Genomic DNA, 14967 nt, shown 5'->3' with positions numbered 1-14967 from the left:
TTAAAATATCATATACTTTTATGTGTTTCCGTCTGTGTCCAGTTTGGGGTAAGACCTTGTATTCAACCTAACCCTGCTTGTCCTTGGGTTAGAAGGATGAAGCAGAGGGTGTCAGCCTCCCAGGGTGCTTCTTCCTAACCTTCCTTATTGTCCTTCTGTGCTTCCTGCACCAAATCTCTCAGAGTCTGGGAGGGACTAATCGATGGTCAAATGGATTGGGGGAGGGTTTTTTTCCCAAAATAATTCAGGGTTCTCTTACCATTTTTCTCTCACTCCCAGCTCCAAGCAGTATATGCTCAGATCTGAACTTGACATTGCTCCACAATATATGTTTGCCATAGTTATACACTCAGATGCAATGTGCATGACCTTAAACACCCAGGGTGGACTTGTGAATCCGGGACTTCCCTGAATTAACCCTGTTCAAGGGTCAGGAAGCAGGGGCCTGGGTCTGGTTCCCTGTGCAGTCTCTTCCATGGGGAACATATTAGAAATACATGTTTGAAATACAGAGGAGATTATGAGCCAGCCTTTCTTCTCTTGCTGGTGTACTTGTTTACCTGCTGAATTCAATGAGATGACCCTGTCTTCAACAAATAAATGAGTAGAAGCATCTGAGGGCAGTTTAGCAAATGCAGAAAATATGCCTGCTTGCCTGCCTGCCTGCCTGCCTTTTTCCTCCCTTCAGAAATTTAGCCCCCGGACCACAGAACTGTGAAAATGAAGCAGGCCTCCTAAATGGGGCTCAGCTCAATTTCTGTAATCATGTTTAAAGCAAAGTATGTTGCTTATTTCTAAAATTGCATAGCACCTCCATTACTAACCATTTTGCTGCATAGAAGTGGGAGAAGTACTTCTGCCAGGTATTTCATCACTAGAGACCTATACAGAGAAGCTCATTCACATCCTGATTCATCGTTGTTGATAGAACTTAACTATCATGTCATCATCACCTGATATGGGCTCTCGAAGCCCAAGGGTTGCTGCAGATCTCATGATGAGCTGGAAAGAGCTGGAAAAGAGTTCAAAAAAATAATGTAGCTGAGACTCAGATTCTCAGAATCTTGTTTCATGCACGCCCAGACATTCCTTTTGGTGGTCATTGTTCCTTTCGGGAAGATTTACAGGGATGAAGACTTCACAGATTATTTTCATAGTAAAAAGTATTCAAATTGGCCATTTATGTCCACCAGCTGACAAATTTAAAATTCCATGGAAATCAACATAGTAAACTCAAGTTTTCCTTCTCTTCTCCTGCCCATGGTGACTTTACACAGGGCATATTCCCAGACCAGTGCTCCTGGCACACTGTGCCCTTAGGCACATGTTGAGACATGAGCCATCACCTCCTTTGCAACTCTCCCTGCTATCACTTTTTTTTTTTTAATAAATTTATTTATTTATTTATTTATTTATGGCTGTGTTGGGTCTTCGTTTCTGTGTGAGGGCTTTCTCCAGTTGCGGCAAGCAGGGGCCACTCCTCATCGCGGTGCACGGGCCTCTCACTGTCGCGGCCTCTCCCATTGCAGAGCACAGGCTCCAGACGCGCAGGCTCAGTAGTTGTGGCTCACAGGCCTAGCCGCTCCGCGGCATGTGGGATCTTCCCAGACCGGGGCACGAACCCGTGTCCCCTGCATTGGCAGGCGGATTCCCAACCACTGCGCCACCAGGGAAGCCCCCCCTGCCATCACTTTTTAAGTTTATTTTATTTTATTCATTTATTTAATTTTTGGCTGCATTGGGTCTTCGCTGCTTCCCTTCGGGCTTTCTCTAGTTGCGGTGAGCAGGGGCTACTCTTCATTGTGGTGTGCAGGCTTCTCATTGTGGTGGCTTCTCTTGTTGTGGAGCACGGGCTCTAGGGGCACGGGCTTCAGTAGTTGTGGCGCATGGGCTTCAGTAGTTGTGGCTCACGGGCTCTAGAGTGCAGGCTCAGTAGTTGTGGCACATGGGCTTACTTGCTCCGTGGCATGTGGGATCTTCCCAGACCAGGGCTTGAACCCGTGTCCCCTGCATTGGCAGGCGGATCCTTAACCACTGCGCCACCAGGGAAGCCCTCCCTGATATCACTTTTGTTAGCCTTTCTGGTATCTATTCAGAAACACCTGCTCCCCATTTCTTCTTATTAATGCCTGGTCAGCATCAATCATGTAAATAAATTTCTATTCTTTGGAGGAAAATAGCCTAGGTTCTCAGAGATGGGACCTAGGAAGAGACAAAAATCCAGGACAGATCTTTAGCCCAGATGACACTGCAATATGTTTCCATTCCCTGCTGTTTGATGAGATTCTTACTGGAGAGTGAAGTGAAATATGTCTCTAGTGGCACCTTGTCCCCGGCTGGCTCAAGTACCTCCCCATGGACGTATTAAACCACCCCCGATCACCACCACCACCAGGATCTCAAGGCTTCAAATCGAAAGTAGATCCCTTTGCAGAAAACCTCAGGCCCTGACCTTCTGGGTTATCTTCGCACTAATCAAGCATCTGATTTCCACGCCTCACCTGTATACACGTGTCATTTTTTCATGTTTCTGTAGTCTTTCTTGGAACTTTATTTCTATACTGTCCTTCAAAAGTACAAGATTTAAGTCTAATATTTTAATATAGAGAGGGCTTCCCTCTTATTTCCGTAGGCTTATTTACATGAGAAAATAAGCTCGAGGCTGCTCAAGTGGTGAATTTCAACCAAATACGGATTTACTGTTCATACCACACTTTATCAAGGCCATCTCATGGCAGGGGTGAATCTGGGCATCTTATGCTTTCTGCTCCTTTCTGCTCCACCTCCCACATTTTTATGCATGGGAAATTATATGAACATTAATTGCAGGGAAACACTGAAGATGAGTATGCTGTATGGGTGAGGAGAGGGGTAGATGGCTGGATAGGGAAGAGAAAAGGCGGGGAAATGGGGCAGTGGCTCTTTAGAGCATCTGACTTCTCCTGTTTTCTCCTCCCTGAGTTATTTTCTAAAACTAGTACTGGGGCCTCTAAAGCTTGGGGCCAGTCATCCTTCCAAAGTCTATCTTCCTAGGAATGAAAGGACTTTCATCCATATCCCATCACCTTTTCATAATTTGGTATTTGTTTCCACATTTTGTGGATAAGAAACTGAGAACCAGAATTTACAGAGATCATTCAGTCAGTTGGCATATTCCTGAATCACAACAAATTGGCAAAATCTTTGAGAATTCTGTTTCTGATACAGTTTGATTCTGATTTTATTTTTCATTTTTAGTTTATTGTTTGTTTGTTCGTTTGTTTCATCCACTGTGGATTACCTGGTCACTATGGTCTTTGTCCTAATAGATTTCAGTGCTTTTAGTTCTGAAAAATGCACATAACCAGAAGAACACTTGTAATAGGTTTGTTGTTAGAGCTCTCTCCTGGTCATCAGTTCTCAACATGTGCAGTTGTAGGATTAGGAAGACAAAATCCTTTGGAAGAAGCTGTAAAACCCAATCCTTCTACACGTGGATCATTTTAAGTTGTAAGAGGAATAAGCATCTCAAGATTTTAGTTATCAGTACAGACCAGATGGAAGGTCTTTATGAAATATGGCTTGAGAAAGAAAGCATTTTTAGAGTAAGAAGGTAATATTTTGAAAGATAGCAGCCAATAGCAGCAGCAACTTGCAGTTCTAAAGCTCTCAGATCCTTCTAATGACCCCATCTACCAAAAATGCCCAGGTAAAGTAAAACCAGACCCTGAGAAATGTCTTTCCTTATCTGCAGCCGTTCTTTATCCCTTTTTCAAATAATGGGCATATGGTGATGTTTCCAAGGGATCTGGGAAGGATCTGACTTAAACTTGAAAGTATGGGTTTGGTTGGGGCAGCTTGCCCGAGAAAGTCAAATTTGTGTCAAGTTCTGTATTCTTGGGAATCAAAGACAAGCCCAAGTGTCTTTTTGGAGTAAACTCTGCCTAATAGTGAGATTGATAGGCAATACCTCCCAGAAAATGACTTCAGCTACAGTATTATAATAATGTGCAGAGTTTTCATAAGCCCATTCATATATGGTGAAGGGGGAAAAGAGGAGGGAACTAATGTATGATGAGTGTCTGCAATGCTTCAGGAATTGTGCTAAGAACTGCACATATATTCTTTTATTTAATGCTCACAAAAGCACGGCAGGATAAGTATTATCAACCCCTACAATTCATTCATTCATTTAAAAACTACATTTGTCATCCAACTGCGGGACCTGCTGTCCTTTTCAGGAAGCTGCAAAAAATCCAGAGTGAGTGACGTGAATACACACAAGGGGAATAGCTAGAGAGAAGCTTTGAAAAGAATGTTGGTCGTGGAGGGGATCCTATGACTTTGGACTTTACTCTGTAGGCCTGGGGGAATCATTACAGAATTTGTAAATGTATTTAAATGTATTAATTAAGAATAATATACATACAAAAAGTGTACAAATCATAAATGTTAAGCTCAATGACCTTTCTCAAAGTGAACATACCCAGGTAACTAACGACCACCAAGATAAGAAATAGAACCTCTTCACTACACAAATCCCTTCTGTCCCCACCCCATCACTCCTTCACCCTCCTCCCTAAATGTAACCCCTACCTGCCTTCCAACATCATAAATTATTTTAAGTTTTATATACACATAAATCACATAGAATGGTCTCTTTTGTGATTTGGCTCAATCTTATATTCATGAGATTTATTCTTCTGGATGGTGATACCAGTAGCTTGGTAATTTGTTACTGTGGTTGAAATCGCATTGCATTGTATGAATGTGCCACAGTTTAATGAATTATTCTACTGTTGATGGGCATTTGGGTTGTTTCCAGGTTTCTAAACCTGGTGATTAATGTTTCCTTTCACCAAGACTGAGAGCACAGGAGAATGAGTAAAAACGCATTTGTTGGCTCTCAGAAGGTTAAAAGAATTGCCAGATTTGGGACTTCCCTGGCGGTCCAGTGGTTAAGACTCCACGCTTCCAATGCAGGGGGCGTGGGTTCGATCCCTGGTCGGGGAACTCCCACATGACGCGGGGTGCGGCCAAAAAAAAAAAAAAGAATTGCCCCGATCTGTGCTTCTGCCACAAGCACTCTGTCCTCTGGCTCCCCCCGTGCCCCTTCCTCCTGCCCCAGCAGCCCTCACACCCCGAATTATAATGGGAACCTCAAAGGGAACGTGAACTACTTCGTATTTCCTGAGCTGGTGACCTGTGAATCATTTGCTTTCCCTTCACTTTTACCTCTTTTCAGCGGCACAATTCCAGACAAAGAAGGAGATGATGAGGAATCAACTAAAACTTTTTTTTTTTTACCTTTTAGACTACAAGACAGAATTCAGGGCAAGAGAATGTAAATAAAGGAAGTAGAATGTAGAGAGCCTAGTCTTGTTCTGGTTGGTTCAGGGGGACTGACCCAGTTAAAATGTGCAGAGTGGCAGATGCCAGCACTTCACGAAAGACAAGCACTATCTGAAAATGCAGTTAGACCTCCAATGGGCTGTGTACTTTGCTTTGCTGGGGACCTGTCACGGGTCAGGCTCTCCAAGAAACACACGCTGAGATGGGATTTATGGTACAGGATGTGTATCAGGGAATGCCCAGGGGAACCACACCAGAGGAAGGGGAGGAAGCAGGATTGGGCAGAGGGAGAAGCTGAGCTGCAATGTGGGCCTCCAGGGGGCGTCTGAGCATTCTAGAATGATCCACCAGAGTTGTCCCAAGCTGGGCCACAAGGGTGAGGCTTCCCAACCTTTCCTCCCACGGGAACTGAAAGTGGCTGCCCTGAGAAGGGCACAACCCAGCTCTCTGCAGCTGAGGACATTCCTGAAAGGGCTGTCCTGACCCAAATCCAGCGGCCTGGCTACAAGCCCTTTCTTTTTTTTTTTCTTTTTTTTAATTAAAAAAAAAATGTTATTGGAGTATAGTTGATTTACAATGTTGTGTTAGTTTCAGGTGTACAGCGAAGTGAATCAGTTATATATATACATATATCCCCTCTTTTTAAGATTCTTTTCCCATATAGGCCATTACAGAGTGCTGAAAAGAGTTCCCTGTGCTATACAGTAGGTCCTTATTAGTCACCTATTTCATATATCGTAGTGTGTATATGTCAATTCCAACCTCCCAGTTTATCCCTACCCCCTTTTCCCCCCTGGTAACCATAAGTTTGTTTCCTACATCTGTAACTCTATTTCTGTTTTGTAGATAAGTTCATTTGTACCCTTTTTTTAGATTTCACATATAAGCGATATCATATGATATTTGTCTTTCTCTGTCTGGCTTACTTCACTCAGTATGACAATCTCTACATCCATCCATGTTGCTGCAAATGTACAAGCCCTTTCTTGAAGGAGAGATCTGGGCAGCGTGTCTCTGTGTCCATCTCAGGACATTTTTTTATATGGACTCCAACTAGAGAGGGTTAAACTAGATAACTTTCCAGGCTGCTCCTTCTAACTGTGAGATCTGCATTGACTTTCTTCATTATACCCAGGTTTCTAAGCCACTGAAGAGCTTCCAAAGTGTTGTAACTAATTTGCCAATTTGCCTTTCATCTCTCCTCCCTACCATTTCAGCAAGTAAATACATCACTTAAACCACTCAAAGAAGAAGGGCGGCAAGACCCCCTATAAACACACGTGACCCCTTGATGCAGAACTTCTCTTAAGAAGGTGGGGAGGGTATACTGCCAACTGTCTTCAGTAGTAACCTTTTAGATGATCCTAAAGGGACTGTGTGTGTGTGTGTGTGTGTGTGTGTGTGCGTGTGTGCGCGCGCACACGCGTGTGCATGCCTGTAATGGTGATGCCTGTATTTAACGCTTGAGAAAGACTTTGCTGTAACTGCTCCTTTATAACTGGACCTGCCTGAAGACTGAAATATAATAGAAAAACTGCTCATGAAAACCTCTCCTTACTATCTCTGCCTATTCAACTCAGTTAACATGCTATCCTGTAGAGGGGTTTTTGTTGTACATCTTTACAAGGGACTGGATGATACTTATCAGTTTGAAGAACCTCTCGGAGCAGATTCTGCTGGGGAAACCCCTGCTCACACACCACACACAGCAGCCCCTGAGCTGGAAACTCTGCCTCTGACCTCATGATTCATTCCATTTTGCCTTTAATGCTGGGGCTGCTGCTCCCAGCTTTCCCATGACTGTATTTAGTGAATTCCTACCAAGGGCCTCTCCCCAACACTTTTGTGACCCAGAGAGGGCAGAATTACACTCTGCATCCATCCGAGCTCCATTCCTGGGTCCTATTTGCTTTTCCTCCCACTGTTTGGTCTCCTTTCAAAAATAGTTTTAGTGTCTGCAAAAGCATCATTACGAAAGAAACACAGTCTGTTAAGAAAATGTCATTCGTTTTTGGCCTTCGCTGTGTTAATTTTCTCCAACATTCTTACTTCAGTTCTCCAGTTTGCTTTTCTTGATTGCAATCTGACGCCTCCCCCCCGCCTTATTACCTAAAGTAAGTTCTTTGATCGCTCTGGGCCTTGGTTGTCCCATCTCTAACATAAGAATGACAATTCCTGCCTTCTAGACCTACTGTGAGGAGTAAAGAAAGGGTAGTGTAACATAGGCTGTGAAGAAATGGAGGTATTATTACAATCACTATCTTCATTATTATTCCTGTGTGGGGTGTTGTAGAAATAATCCTGACCTAAGTTTAGGTGAAGGATGTGGCGCTGGTCTTGTACAAAATAAACAGTGATGGATCCAGGCTGAGTTCCACTGCCCTGAACCCTGTCGGCAAGAATTTTTCCTCTTTTAATTACTAAACTTTGCCTCCGATCAGCCCCAGAGCATGCTCTTGTGGGCTGCTTTCTCCAGCCACTCCATCTCCACACTCTGGATCCACTCACAAATCCCTCCTCTGTACATGCAGGAGAAGAGACTGGTCCCAGGGTGGAATTGTGGAGTTGCATTTGTTGTTGCTCTGCACCTAGAAAGTCACATGGTTTCTGCATGCTCTGTAGTGATGCCTCTTAAACCTCAGGTGCCTGGGCCCCACCTGCAAAGCTACTAATCAGTAGGGTGGGGAGGGCAAGAATTTTCATTTCTCACAATCTCCCAGTGATGTTGATGCTGCTTGTCTGCACACCGCACTTTGGGTAGCATGGCTCTGGGTGGGTGGCGGGGGTGAGGGGGGTGGCCACGGGGTCAGCACGCCATACAAAAGAAAATGTTTTTGTCACAGCGAAAGAAACAGAAAACATATAAGGGAACTCATCTCAAAGGACTACAACCCAGATTAGAGGTGTGTCATCTTTAAGCAAGAAAACATTTTGCTGTCATGTTGTAAATACTTTATTACCACAGTCTTCTTTGTGGGGAAAGCAAACTTCCTTTTAAAATGAGCAAAAATACCACATCGGTGAGCCTATGTTCATCTCAAGGGCTACCAAAAGTTTACAAAATTCAATATATATTCATAATTTTTTAAAAAACTAGTAAACTGGAAGTAGAAGAAATAAATTTATTAATAAACTAGAAACAGTAAAGAACAGTTTTTCACAGTAAGAACATCTTTCTCAAACAATAGCCAACATCATGCTTATTGGTAAAACACTATAACGATAAGACAAGGATGTCTGCTAATACTACCATTATTTAACTTTCATCTAAATGTTCTAATCAATGTGGAAGGAAGGAAGGAAGGAAGGAAGGAAGGGAGGGGAGCAAAGAAAAGAGAAAAAGAAAAAAAAGAAGACTAGAAAAGAGGTGTTATAAATACTGGTCAGGCTGTAGCTGTATTATTATTTATAGATGATGTGATTATCTACTAGGAAAACTCAAGTGAATAAATGAAAAGTGCCATTAAAAAGAATGGAGGAACTCACGAAGATGAGTATACAAAAATATACAAAAGCCAATAGCTTGCCTAATTGGCAACAAGATTATTGTAGGGATATCTACAAAGCTTGCAAATCACTGGGGAGAAAACAGGCCTGAGAAATGTCAAAAGATTCTCAGAGTCCAAGAAGAATGGGTAATGAAAGCCCACGTCATCTGAAGAAGCTGAAGGAAGAGGACCCTGCAGGAAGGGACTTCACATTCCAAAACTCATCTCCATGAATTCTGTAATATTTATCACTCCATGGTTTCTGACCATACCATGTGGCACTCTAACTAATTCTCTCCTGTATTACCATAAATGAAAAAGAACAGTATCCTTACTTAAGTAGCTTACATCTTTTTTGTTTGGTTTCCCCCCTTTGAAATTTTTATACAATTTTTAAAGGTTACACTCCATTTACAGTTATTACAAAATATTGGCTATCTTCCCCATGCTGTACAATACATCCTTGTAGCCCACCTTATACCCAAAAGTTTGTACCTCCTACTCCCCGACTCCTATATTGCCCCTCCCCCTCCCACTGGTAACCACTAGTTTGTTCTCTGTATCTGTGAGTCTGCTTCTTTTTTGTTATATTTACTAGTCTGTTGTATTTTTTAGATTCCACATATAAGTGATATCATACAGTATTTGTCTTTCTCTGTCTGAGTTATTTCACTTGGCATAACACCCTCCAAGTCCATCTATGTTGCTGCAAATGGCAAAATTTTGTTCTTTTTTATGGCTGAGTAGTATTCCATTGTGTGTGTGTGTGTGTGTGTGTGTGTGTGTGTGTGTGTGTGTGTATATATACACACACACACACACATATAGACACACACACCACGTCTTCTTTTTTTTTTTTTTTTTAGTTTTTGGCCACACCCCATGACATGTGGGATCTTAGTTCCCTGACCAGGGATCAAACCCACGCCTTCTGCATTGGAAGGCAGAGTCTTAACCACTGGACCACCAGGGAAGTCCCTATACCATGTCTTCTTTATCCATTCATCTACCGATGAACACTTAGTTTGCTTCCATATCTTAGCAATTGTAAATAATACTGCTATGAACATTGGGGTGCCTGTATCTTTTCGAATTAGTGTTTTTGATTTTTCAAATATATACCCAGGAGTGGAATTGCTGGGTCATAAGGTAGTTCTATTTTCAGTATTTTGAGAAACCTGCATACTGTTTTCCACAGTGGCTGCACCAATTTACATTCCTACTTATTATGTATGAGGGTTCCCTTTTCTTCACATCCTTGCCAACATTTGTTATTTGTGCTCTTTTTGATGATAAGTAGCTTACCTCTTAAAACTTTATTTCATGGTGCAGATTTTAATGTTGAACTCTGCCCTTCTCAAAGAAATTTTTGTCACCTGGCAGAAGAAGTGGACATTTAGTAATCCATAAATACTCCCCTACCATATAGTCCAGCATAATTTAAGTAAACATTCAAGGAAAGAAGCAGAGTTTCCTCTTTCATTATGTTTTCATTTGAACTGTTTTAACTTTCTGATCATTCTGTCCCTCTGAACCTAATTCAGTTCCTTACAAAGATGGTCTAAAAAAAAAATCAAGTATTAAATATAACATTTTATTAGTAGTGGGCAATTACCAAATAAATTTACAGGATACATTCATATTGGCAAGCATATTTCATAGATTCTAAACTAGTAAAGTAGTGTAATCTCCTCACCCTTTCTGTGACATGATAAGCCTGTTTCTAAGGCCACCTGAGGCCTCACCTGATGTCCAAGGCATTGGAGGACCAAAATGTGCTGACCCCACGATTTGGCAACTTACATATAAGTGAAGCATCTTATCAAGAAGGCATGAAAATGACTTTAGAGGAAACAAAAATCTCCAAGCTCACGAGTCTTGCTTTGTTTTCAGCTTGGTAGCAGAGGCAGTGCTCTTGTGATGCAGATAGAGCGGTTTTCTCCAGCACATCCGTGGCGATTTATATCTTTACCAAAAAGGTGGCCAGCCAGGTCCCACTGATTTTTGGATAATCTCTCATATTGCCTTAGTGTACTGAGTGCCTCTTTCTCAGACATATTTAACACTGACATGCATTTAGTTAATAATTTATGGTTCATACTATTGTTAATACAATTGCTACACATTACTGTTATTATATTAAAACATGTGGTATTAGTAGCATATGGTTTGCCGGTTTAATAAAAATGAGCATGAATCTAAGGGTGAGGATGCATGGAGCAAAGACTTAAGGTCAGAGAACCTGGATTAACATCCCAGCCTCCTGGCTTGTGAGCTTCATGGTTTGTCACTATTACTGTTGGACAATAATACCTGCCCTGCCACCTCTAGAGAAGTTTCTCAAATCAGTGTGTGCTGTAGGAATACATCCTTTACATGATCACCTGTGTTAAGTCAAACTGCATCTTGTCTTCCTCCAAGGGGACAATTCAGCATGGAACTCAAGCTCTGGAGTTCAGCGAGCCAGGTTCAAATCCCAGCTCAGCCACTTGTTAACTGCTTGCTTTGAGGAAAATTACTTACCTCTCTAAACCTTAATGTCTTCATTTGTTAGACAGGGCTGGCATAATAGTACTACCTCATAGGGCTACTATGGGAATTTAAAATATGTATTAGTTATCCATTGCTGCATAACAAATTACCCCAAAGCCTAATGGCTTAAAACAACAGATTTTCATTATTTCAGGGTTTATGTGGGTCGGGAATCTGGGCATGGTTTAGCTGGGTCCTCTGGCTCAGATTTCTCACAAGGCTGCAATCAAAGGGTCAACCAGGAGTGCAGACATCTCAAGGGGCAACTGAGGGAAGATATGCTTTCAGACTTACTCATGTAGCTATTGACAAGCCTCAGATACTGGCTGGCCAGAGACTTAGGTTCACTGTCACATGGACCTCTCTATAGAGCTATTATCAACACGGCTTGCTTCTCTCAGGTGTTGCAGCTTGCTTTCCCCAGAGCTAGGGCTGAGAGTGAGAGATTCCAAGATGGAAGCCACAGTCTTTTTATAACCTAATCTCAGAAGTGACATGCCATCACTTGGACTGTACTCTGTTCATTAGAGACAAGACACTAGTTCCAGCCCATACTCAGGGGAGGGAGTTACACAGGGGCATGAGTACCAGGAGGAACAGATCACTGAGGTCCCCTTTAAGGCTGCCTACCACAATATGATGATATATGAAAAGTTGTTTGATAAAGACTCAAGTCAGTATCAGCTGCTATTACTACCTCACAGTACTGTTCTTAGACTGAAATTAGAAGCTATGTAATCTATCAGAATATATGTAAAAGGAATTTGTAAAATGTAAAGATCCTTGCAAAATAAAGATTTTCTTAGTTTTATAACATTGAAAATCTACTTCCAAATTATAGGTGGTGATATAAAAACAGCAAATCAAGGAGTAAGTGACCTGAATTCTACACCTTGCTCTGCGAATGACCTTGGAATAACCATTTATTTGTTTCATGCATTAGTTCTCTTATAAGAGCAATACTAATAACAGCCTTATTAATCTCCAAAATTTACAAGCAGCTCATGCAGCTCAATAACAAAAAAACAAACAACCCAATCCAAAAATGGGCAGAAGACCTAAGTAGACATTTCTCCAAAGAAGATATACAGATTGCCAACAAACACATGAAAGAATGCTCAACATCATTAATCATTAGAGAAATGCAAATCAAAACTACAATGAGATATCATCTCACACCGGTCAGAATGGCCATCATCAAAAAATCTAGAAACAATAAATGCTGGAGAGGGTGTGGAGAAAAGGGAACCCTCTTGCACTGTTGGTGGGAATGTAAATTGATACAGCCACTATGGAGAACAGTATGGAGGTGCCTTAAAAAAACTAAAAATAGAACTACCATACGACCCAGCAACCCCACTACTGGGCATATACCCTGAGAAAACCATAGGTCAAAAAGAGTCATGTACCAAAATGTTCATTGCAGCTCTATTTACAATAGCCAGGACATGGAAGCAACCTAAGTGTCCATCATCAGATGAATGGATAAAGAAGATGTGGCACATATATACAATGGAATATTACTCAGCCATAAAAAGAAACGAAATTGAGTTATTTGTAGTGAGGTGGATGGAGTTAGAGTCTGTCATACAGAGTGAAGTAAGTCAGAAAGAGAAAAACAAATACAGTATGCTAACATATATATATGGAATCTAAGAAAAAAAAAAAAAAAGGTCGTGAAGAACCTAGTGGCAAGACAGGAAAAAAGACACAGACCTACTAGAGAATGGACTTGAGGATATGGGGAGGGGGAAGGGTAAGATGTGACAAAGTGAGAAAGTGGCATGGACATATATACACTATCAAACGTAAAATAGATAGCTAGTGGGAAGCAGCCGCATAGCACAGGGAGATCAGCTCTGTGCTTTGTGACCACCTAGAGGGGTGGGATAGGGAGGGTGGGAGGGAGGGAGATGCAAGAGGGAAGAGATATGGGGACATATGTATATGTATAACTGATTCACTTTGTTATAAAGCAGAAACTAACACACCATTGTAAAGCAATTATACTCCAATAAAGATGTTAAAAAAAAAAATAACAGCCTTGCCAGGATAAAATGTAATAGCATACATAAAATTATGCTGAAACCTAAAGAAATGAGATGCTGATGGTGATGCTGATGGGGATGATGATGATGACAATGATAAAAATGATTATATATTTCAGCTACTGCTTCTTGGTCCTTTGTTGACAGTTCAACTAAACAGATGTGATTTTTTTTATCGGTTATATTTTAAATCTATGCATAAAATCCAGCTACTCCCAATTTTTACAATTTTATATGGCTTAATCTTATCTGGCTTTGCATATTAGATATGCTGCCCTGAAAAGTGGATGCAAATAGAACTTTTGGAAACTGACCCACAATTCAAATGCACAGAAAGGGTTTCCATATATCTAGTGGAAGTTTACAATGCATGTGTGATATAATTAGTATTTTTGTAATAGAAAGAATTCTCTTTATCTAATTAGCCTGAAGTTTCTGACATTATATCAAGTGCTTTAGAATTGGGCACACATGGATAAATATTCTTCTAGTATATAATCAAGCCTTAAAGTTATTAGAGAAAGAACTTGCAAAACAGCCTTTTGAAGTAGGCAAATATAACCAACTTTTGGTTATCTCCAAGAGTGTTTTATGTTTAATTCTTTTGCTATGTACACTTCATCTCTCACTGTACACTGACTCAAATTTAGCAGGCACAAGTTGAAAATCTCCTGTTCAACCACTTTATGTGTTTTTTTTCCCTTGCTTATAAATGTATTACATGTTCATTGTAGAAAATATGGAAATACAGAAAAGTGTACAGAAGAGAATTAAAATTATTCAAAACCCCACCACCAAGAGATAGCCACTGTTGATACTTTGATGTATTTTTGCTCCCACTGCTTCTACTCTATATAAACAGAAAACAGATGTTTCTTTTTTAATAATATTAGAAGCATACTATGTGTGTTTTGTATCCATTAACTTTTTTCCAATTGACGTTATATCTTTAATAGTTTCACGTATAACTAAATATTATTTTAAAACATCACTTCTCATAAGTATATATTGTATGGATATATCATAACATTTAACCAATCATTACCACTGGATTTTTAGATTGTCATTTTTTTAATACTATAAAATTAGAGTGTGAAATTATATACATTTAATACTATAACATAGCATGAAATTTTTTATTTAAATCTTGTCGTTTATTATTCTAGCTATTTTGGTAAGCGGTCTGTAGCAAAGGAGTTCTTGACGTCACTAGAGGGGAAATGAGTTTTGGTAATTTAATTGTGGATAGGACTTACATACACACCACAGCCTTTTCTTTCCCTTCCTTCCCTCTTTTGGCAGCAATTTATAGGCTTTTAGTGCTGGAAATTGTCAAAGCAACAATCTAATTGGAGTGGCATCTGTCCTTTTTTCCCTACCCAGCATCCATCCCCTTTCTCTGGTAATAGTGCCCTGATTTTTCTTGAAGAACCACACCTCTTTTTCCTCAGTCTGCATGACCCACTCAGGTCAAACTGAATGCACCCTTGACTCCAAGAGTTACACGTGACCCAGACCAATTGCAACATCTTGCTCTTCTAGCCCGAGGTCCCGTGATCCAGAACAGA

At 40.8% G+C, this 14967-nt stretch overlaps 1 protein-coding gene across 1 annotated transcript in view; it reads left to right on the top strand.

The window, feature by feature from the left end:
* Nucleotides 1–14967, top strand: part of HTR1E (5-hydroxytryptamine receptor 1E) — an 84619-nt gene that overhangs the window by 1200 nt on the left and 68452 nt on the right. The gene's annotated exons all lie outside the window — the stretch shown is intronic.

This window comes from Balaenoptera physalus (assembly GCF_965194825.1).
Source record: "Balaenoptera physalus genome assembly, chromosome: 9".
Lineage (NCBI taxonomy): Eukaryota > Metazoa > Chordata > Mammalia > Artiodactyla > Balaenopteridae > Balaenoptera > Balaenoptera physalus.
This window is presented reverse-complemented; position numbering and strand designations above follow the sequence as displayed.